Below are 7,679 nucleotides of genomic sequence, written 5' to 3'. Positions count from 1 at the left end.
TGGTTCCAAGTGTTCTTCTAACCATGGGTGTTTGAATTACTCAACTAGCCTAGAAAAGTAATTTTAACCAGTGACTTCCTCCCCTTCCCCATTCTTTTATCAAATATTTTATCAAAGTATCTAATGGGACATGAGTCCATCTTCCTCTTCTATTGCCCACTCATTGGGAATCCTGCAAATGGATATAAAGTGGTCCAAAGCAAGCAATGATAAGAGAAAAAGCAACAATTTTGGATAATTTTCAACCTACAACTTCAAACCATCCCTTAAGTGATGAGGACAAGTTGCCTAACATTAGAAGTATATCTTTTTTTTCCCAAAATAATCAAAGTCTTTCCTGTCATATTCCCTAATTCTAGGAACTCATTCCCTATGGGAAGTTGCTGTCTTATTCTTCTGAGTTTTCAGGTTTGTTATTTGCAAAGAACAACATTCAGCTCTTTCTTAGAAAGAATTATATCAATTCTCTAATGCTACCTCTTTCCATGCTTTCCCTTTTAACCTCTATGATACATGTTAGAAGGCTGAGATATCACCCGACTCCCCAAAAAACAAGTTGCTGTATCCACAGCACACTAAAAGGAAGGTGATGAAGGAGTTGGAGCATCAGCTGTGTCGCTCATAAGATCTTTGTAGTTGCTGTTTTCTCGTGTTGGGAGCTGATTCCAAGTCTATCAGAGTCAGGCCTGTCTGGCTTCAACATCCATACCCTATCCACTCTCTTCCATTGCTCATTCTCACACGAGAAGGATGAGGAGAAGGAGGAGAAATTGGAGGAGGAGGAGGAGGGGAAACAGATGCTAAATGTGGTTTGCTTTTGAGGGAATTCAATATCAGTTTTTCATACTTTTGAATGTAACTCTCCTCAAGATATAATTAATAATTAATAAGGTAATATCCTATAAATATCTATAATAGCTACCTCAGAGAATTGTTGTAAGACTACTATTAATATTTAATAAGGTAATGATACCTTATTAATACCTAGGTATTATTTAAATCTACTTCACAGGGTTGTAGTGAGGAATAAAGGTAAGTATATAAAGTGCCTGACACATAAATGATATTTATTAAATAGTAATTATGACTAATAACATGAATTTGGTAGAAACACATGTTCCAACTCTGGAGTCAGACAGACCTGAGTTTGTATGACCTTGAACAACTTAGTTAAGGTCACAAAACCTCAGTTTCCTTATCTGTAAATGGTAGGAAATAGTTCCTACTTCATAGTGTTGCTGTGAAGATTAAATGTGATAATGCTATGATATTTAGCATTGTGCTTGTCATGTAGTAAATGCTAAATAAACATTAGTTATTATGTTAATATTGTTATGAGGAGCTTATCACTCTGTTTTTGTTTGTTTTGTTCCTGATATCATTACAGATGCTATGATTTCCTTGTCAATGACTCCACATGCCTTTTTCCCCTCTTTTGGAATATGAATGCTTTTGAAATTCTGAAATCAACTTGGAAGAATTCCACTGGATTCTTTCCTTCTGATTCTCACTGAGTCTACTTTGATTATTTCTTTTAAAATTTATTTATTTATTTATTTATTTAACTTATGTTTAGCTGCGTCGGGTCTTAGTTGCAGCAGGCGGGATCTTCGTTGAGGCATGCGGGATCTTTCGTTGCAGCGTATGGGCTTCTCTCTAGTTGTGGTGCAGGTTTTCTCTCTCCAGTTGTGGCACGCGGGCCCAGAGTGCATGGGCTCTGTAGTTTGCGGCTCAAGGGCCCTGTCATTGAGGTGTGTGAGCTCGGTAGTTGTGGCGCCTGGGCTTAGTTGCCCAGTGGCATATGGGATCTTAGTTCCCTGACCAGGGATCGAACCCACGTCCCCTGCATTGTAAGGTGGATTCTTTACCACTGGACCACCAGGGAAGTCCCTGATTACTTTTTTTCTCTTAAATCTATGAGTCCCCTCTCTTGGCCATCACTATTTTAATTTAGGAATTCTTGGTGCACAACCCATTATTAAAACCCAGCACAGGGCCTCCCTGGTGGCGCAGTGGTTAAGAGTCCGCCTGCCGATGCAGGGGATACGGGTTCGTGCCCTGGTCTGGGAGGATCCCATATGCCGCGGAGCGGCTGGGCCCGTGAGCCATGGCTGCTGGGCCTGCGCATCCGGAGCCTGTGCTCCGCAACGGGAGAGGCCACAACAGTGAGAGGCCCACATACCGCAAAAAGAAAAAAAAAAAAAAAAAAAAAAAAACCCAGCACATCTTGTAACTTGGAAAACTGTTCAAAAACAGTCATGCCCTTGATTATAACCATGATATTAGATTCATGTCTGCAGCAATTGCTTTCTCCAATCTTCCATTTTAAGCCCTTCATTACCATGAGTGAGAACCCACCATTATTTTCCCAGCAGTACCTTTTCCCAGGTATTTGGATGGCTTTCTTCACCTGTGACTGCCATCCTACTTTGTCTCTATTTGTTGCCCAATCATTCTTAAAACCTGTTTTTTGTTTTTTGTTTTCCTGCCTGTCTTCCTTTCCTTTGCAGCTTCCACTTTTTTCCTTTTTTTTAAATTGAAGTATAGTTGATTTACAATGTTGCAGGTGTACAGCTAAGTGATTCATATATATATATATGTATATATATATTCTTTTTCAGAGTCTTTTCTATTATAGATATTACAAGGTATTGAATATAGTTCCCTGTGCTATACAGTAGGTCTTTATTGTTTATCTATTTTATATATAGTAGTTTGTATCTGTTAATCCCAAATCCCTAATTTATCCCTCCCCCCCTTTCCCCTCTGGTAACCATAAGTTTGTTTTCTGTTTCTATGAGTCTTTTTCTGTTTTATAAATAAGTTCCTCTGTGTTATTTTTTTAGATTCCACATATAAGTGATATCATATGATATTTGTCTTTCTCTGTCTGACTTACTTCACTTAGTATGATCCACTTCTTTTTGAGGCTATAATAATGTGATTTAAATGATTGTACCATTTATGAAACTCCAGCTTCCAAATTAAAGAATATGCTGAGTGACTTGGCTAGCAGAAAGACATAAGTATACTATAATATATATATAATGATTATGTTCTAAGCTATAAATTGAGTTTTTATACATAAAATTTTACTTTAAATATCCTAAGGGAATTTGTTTCCCATAGTAAATTCCTCTTTAAAGAAGATAACTACCCATTAATTTATGTTTGTATATAAAAATATGAGAATGTTGATATTGTGTCAGATCTAGAATTCATTTGGGATTCTGTCTCCAGGAAGAGTTTGTGAAGATCATAGCTATCAGACCTACTTAAAAGTTGAAAGAGACCCTACAACTTACAGTTTTCTGGGTCCCTTAGCCATAATTTTTTAAAGTAATCTTACATGAAAAATAAATAGGCTTCTGGATAACCTAATGAATTAGTCATATTTATTTGTCTCTGTGTTCTTCCAAAATCTCAAAAGGTTAAAGTTGGGTGGGGGGACTTAAAAAAAGAGACAAATCTACAAGGACAAAGAGAACAAGTGAAAAGACCACAGCAAATGAGAGATGTCAACAACATTTTGGAAGATGGAAAGGGGATAGGTGATGATAAATGACTTAGTAAAGAGGAGAAAGCAAAAACACTAGTGCTTTCTGGGAGATAACAAGAGCCAAACCAACACCCATGCAGTACCCCAGAAGGAAATTGGAGGCACTGGATTGGGGTGGCCCTGAAAACCAAAGGATTGAATGAAGGTTTGTATAAAGAAGAGTTCCAAGATTGCCTGCTGTCCCTGCCTAGGTACAAGTGTACACCTCCCCCATCCCAGTGGAATACTAGATGGAGGTTTACTCTCTGGTGAGGCTGACTCAGAGAGGTTTTATGCTCTGGGATCCTTGATGTGGCTGAGGTCAGAGGGTGAAGCACCTTACTAAAAACAGAGAAATTACATGAGAAATGAAGAATGCCTTTGATGGGTTCATTAGTCAACTAGAGATGGCCGACATGGCTGTACCCTGTGAAGTTATCCTTCAAAAGTGAAGAAATAAAGACTTTCTCAGACAAACAAAAATTGAGCTAATTTGTTGCCAAAAAATTATTCAGAGAGAATGAAAATTATATAGATCAGAAATAGATCTAGATAAAGAAATGAAGAGTTTTAGAGAAAGAATATAGAAAAATAAAAACCAAAGCTAGTTCTTTGAAAAGATTAATAAACTTGATAAGCCTCTAGCCAGGCTAAGAAAAAGAAAGAAAGAAGATACAAATTACTAATATGAAAATGAAAGAGGAAACATCACTACAGATTCCATGGATTTTAATAGTATATTAAAGGAACACTATGAACAACTCTATGTCCACAAATTTGATAACCTAGATGAAATGGACCAATTCCTTTAAAAACAATCTGCCAAAACTCACACAAGAAGAAGCAGGACCATCTGAATAGTCCTACAACTATTAAAGAAGTTGAATTAATCATTAATAACCTTTTAAAACAGGAAGCACCATGCCCAGGTGAGTTCACTGGGGAATTTTATCCAACATTTAAAGAACAAATTATACCAATTCTTTGCAATTTATTCCAAAAGATAGAAGCCAATAAAATACTTCTAAACTCATTCTATGAGGCCAGCATTACTCTAATATCAAAACCAGTCAAAGATAGTACAAGAAAAGGAAACTATAGACCAACAATGGACCATGAACATAGATGCAAAAATAGTCAACAAATTGAATCCAACAATGTACAAAAAGAATTATGTACCATAACTGAGAAGGATTTATCCTTGGTAGGCAAGGATGGATCAACATTTGAAAATCAATTAATGTAACACATCACATCAACCGTCCAGAAGAGAAGAATCATATGAACATGTGAATAGATGCAGGAAAAATATTTCACAAAATTCAGCACCAATTCATGATTAAAAACTCAGTGTGAGAGACTGGACATGTGTAAGGCAAGAATTATATGGGAACTCTCTGTATTTTCTGCTCAATTTTGCTGGAAATCTAAACCTGCTCTGAAAAATAAAGTTTGTTAATAATTAAATAAGTAAAAAAGATAATGTGTACATGTGAGAAAATATATAATATTAGTCTTTAACATACCATTCACTTTGACATTTGTCTCTTTTTCCTAATACATAGTTATTGTTGAAATAGTGTCTAATTGGAGACCCCTTTGAGATCGTAAGACTCAAGCCAAAGGGTCTTCCTAACACCAAATGCCAACTCCAGGCATCCTTTGTCCTCTAGCTTTGGGAGCTTTATTCATAATGCTAATCTCCATCATCAAGAAAGTAAAAAGAAAATCCACAAAGTGAAAGAAAATATTTACAAATCACCTATCTGATAAGGGACTTTTATTTATTTATTTTTAAAATTTGTATTGGAATATAGTTGATTTACAATGTTGTGTTAGTTTCTGCTGTATAGCAAAGTGCATCAGTTATACATATACATATACATATACATATACATATACATATATCCTCTCTTTTTTAGATTCTTTTCCCATATAGGTCATTACAGAGTATTGAATAGAGTTCCCTGTGCTCTACAGTAGGTCCTTATTAGTTATCTATTTCATATACAGTAGTGTGTATATGTCAATCCCAATCTCCCAATTTATCCCTCTCCCCCATCCCACTTTGACAACCATAACTTTGTTTTCTACATCTGTGACTCTATTTCTGTTTTGTAAATAAGTTTATTTGTACCATTTTTTTAGATTCCACATGTAAGAGATATCATATGATATTTGTCTTTCTCTGTCTGACTTACTTCACTCAGTATGACAATCTCTAGGTCCATCCATGTTGCTGCAAATGACGCTATTTCATTCTTTTTTATGGCTGAGTAATATTCCATTGTATATATGTACCACATCTTCTTTACCCATTGCTCTGTCGATGGATATTTAGGTTGCTTCCATGTCCTGGCTGTTGTAAATAGTGCTGAAATGAGCACTGGGGTGCATGTGTCTTTTGGATTATGGTTTTCTCTGTATATATGCCCAGGAGTGGGATTGCTGGATCATATGGTAGCTCTATTTTTAGTTTTTTAAGGAAACTCCATACTGTTCTCCATAGTGGCTGCAGCAATTTACATTTCCACCAACTGTGTAAGAGGGTTTCCTTTTCTCCACACCCTCTCCAGTATTTACTGTTTGTAGATTTTTGATGATGGCCATTCTGATCAGTGTGAGATGATACCTCATTGTAGTTTTGATTTGCATTTCTCTCATAATTAGTAATGTTGAGCATATTTTCATGTGCTTTTTGGCCATCTGTATGTCTTCTTTGGAGAAATGGCTATTTAGATCTCCTGAAGGGACTTGTATTTAGAATACATAAAGTACTTTTACAACTTAAGAGTAAAAAGACAGTTAGCACAATTTAAAAAGGACAAAGCATCTGAATAGGTATTTCTCCAAAGAAAATTTACAAATGGCCAATAAGCACATGAGAATATACTCAACATCATCAACCAACAGGAAAATGCAAATCAAAACTACAGTGAGGTACCACTTCACACCCATTAGGATGGCTATAATCAAAAAGAGGGAAAAAGCAAGTGTTGGCAAGAGTGTGGAAAAATCAGAGCCCTTATACATTGCTGGTGGGAATGTAAATTGGTGCAGCCATTTTGGAAAACAGTTTGGCAGGACCTCAAAAGTTTAAACATGGAGTTACCATAAGACCCAGCAATTCCACTCCAAGGTAAATATCCAAGAAAATTCAAAAAGTATGTCCATGTAAAACTTGTAAAGAATGTTCATTAGCAGCATTACACATAATGGCCAAAATACAGAAGCAGCCCGAATGTCCATCAACTAATGAACTGATAAATAAAATGTGGTATATCTAGACAATGAAATGTTATTTGACAATAAAAAGAAATGAAGTTCTAATACATTCTACAACATGGATGAACCTTGAAAACATTATGCTAAGTGAAAAAAGCTGAACACAAAAGGCCAAGTATTGTGTGGTTCCATTTATATGAAATGTCTAGAATAGGAAAATTCATAGAGGCAGAAAACAGGGGAACAGCTTCCTGGGATTGGGGAATTTGGGAGGAAACAGGGAATGACTGCTAATGAATACAGCGTTTCTTGTTGGGATGATAATAATGTTCTAAAATTGATTTTGGTGATAGCTGTACAACTCTGTGAATATACTAAAGACTGTTGAATTGTATAATTTAAATGGGTGAATTGTATAGTATGTGAATTAAATCTCAGTAAAGCTTATATATATTTACTATAAATCTATAAAGCTGTTTTATATATACAGGTATATATAATATCAATATCTACTTATTGATATACATAGCAATTTGAATACATATAAATAGAACCTTCAAGTCTGTGTCTTTTCCTCCTTTCCTCTTAGAAATAGCATTTATTCAACAGGTCCTGTTCACTACTTAGAAGTTTGATGGTTTTTAAATAGTAACAGAAAATGAGGAAATTCCTAGTAACCGTTTTATTTAATGTGTCTAAGAAACATGAATTAAAACTTCTCTAGATGATCAACAGCACGTAAAGGTAGCTGCAGATAGGTTTCCAGTTGATGAGGCCTTCCAATGAGTTTGAGGGGAGAGAATGCAGATCAGAAATTTAAAGTAAAGAGGAGACTGTGTTTGAAACAAGACCAATGGGATGGGAAGCTGATCAGGGATATATGAAAGGATATCCAAGTGGCTCAGGACACCTGGCT

This window comes from Mesoplodon densirostris, chromosome 2 (genome assembly GCF_025265405.1).
Source record: "Mesoplodon densirostris isolate mMesDen1 chromosome 2, mMesDen1 primary haplotype, whole genome shotgun sequence".
Taxonomy (NCBI): Eukaryota; Metazoa; Chordata; class Mammalia; order Artiodactyla; family Ziphiidae; genus Mesoplodon; species Mesoplodon densirostris.
This window is presented reverse-complemented; position numbering follows the sequence as displayed.